Below are 1,427 nucleotides of genomic sequence, written 5' to 3'. Positions count from 1 at the left end.
TAACCCCCTGCCGGCCTGGTTACCCCACGCAGCCTGGCATTCAGTTGTTTGGTTGTCCTTCACTAACCCCCCTGCTGGCCTGGTCACCCCACTCAACCTGTTTGGTCATCTGTTCGGTCGTCCATTCGGTTGCAATGGCCCCTGGCTCTTTATATTTATAGTACCCTGTAAAATAATTACTACAGTCAAGCTCATTAACATATATATCACCTCATAGTCACTTTGTGTGTGTGTGGTGACAACACTTAAGATCTACTCTCAGCAAATTTCAAGTATACAATACATTATTCACTGTAGTCACCATGCTGTACATTAGAGAGAAATTACTCATCTTAAAACTGAATGTACCTTTTCACCAACATCTCCTCATTTTTCCTAACCACATGGCAACCACCCATCTACCTTCTGTTTATATCAGTTTGACTTTTTTAGATTCCACATATAAGTGAGATTATGTGGTATTTGTCGTTCTGTGCCTAGTTTATTTCACTTATCATAGTGTCCTCCAGGTTCATCCAGGTTGTCATAAATCATGGGATTTCCTTCTTTTTAAAGACTGAATAACATTCTAGATAGATAGATAAGAGATAGATAGATAGATGATAGATAGATAGATAGATAGATAGATATAGATATAGATACATATATGAGAGAGAGAGAGAGAGAGAGAGAGAGAGAGAGAGAGAGAGATATTGCCATTCTCTGAACCATTGTTTTCTCATCTAGGCAAAAAAAAAAAAAAAAAAGGAAACAAATAACTGAAAATCTTCTTAAAGGTGCTGTCTAAACTCACATCCTCTATTTACCTCTTGTTTTTTCTTTTAATCAATTCAAATGAGGCCAACGCCTCCAGCACTATGCTGATTCCGTTAATTAAGTCATCAGTGACATCACTACTATTAAACCAAGCGTCAATTCTCAGTGTTCATCATTCCTGACCCATCAGCTGTTTCTCAACACAGTGAAATATATGTATTGTGACCTCTCTGATAAATTATAGGAAATAAATTTGTCATTTTATAATTATTCAATCCTTGTTTTTATCAGCTGCAATACACAGTCTCTTTACTCCGATAAACATTGATAATGTTATTCAACAACGAACAAATCAATATTATTTAAATTATTCTTGAAATAAATGTTAAAAACATTATTCCTTGTGAATATACATAAATATTACTTTGTGTGCTGATAGCTTATTGATTTTGTACTCAAGGCACATTGTTGCTACAAAATGTTTTGGAAGGAAAATATATCAAAATTGGCACTTGGTTATTGGAAAAATATTCAATAGTTATCACTTTACCATTCAATGAATAAAAGATTTTTTAAAAACCCATGGGAAAAAAGAACCAGAATATTACCTCACTCATGCTCTTGTGTATTTTAAAGTTAATAATTTTGTATCTTTGAAAATACACAAATTT

The sequence above is a fragment of the Myotis lucifugus genome, unplaced genomic scaffold (assembly GCF_000147115.1).
Source record: "Myotis lucifugus unplaced genomic scaffold, Myoluc2.0 scaffold_242, whole genome shotgun sequence".
Taxonomy (NCBI): domain Eukaryota; kingdom Metazoa; phylum Chordata; class Mammalia; order Chiroptera; family Vespertilionidae; genus Myotis; species Myotis lucifugus.
The sequence above is the reverse complement of the archived record's forward strand: the minus strand, read 5'-3'. Positions refer to the sequence as shown.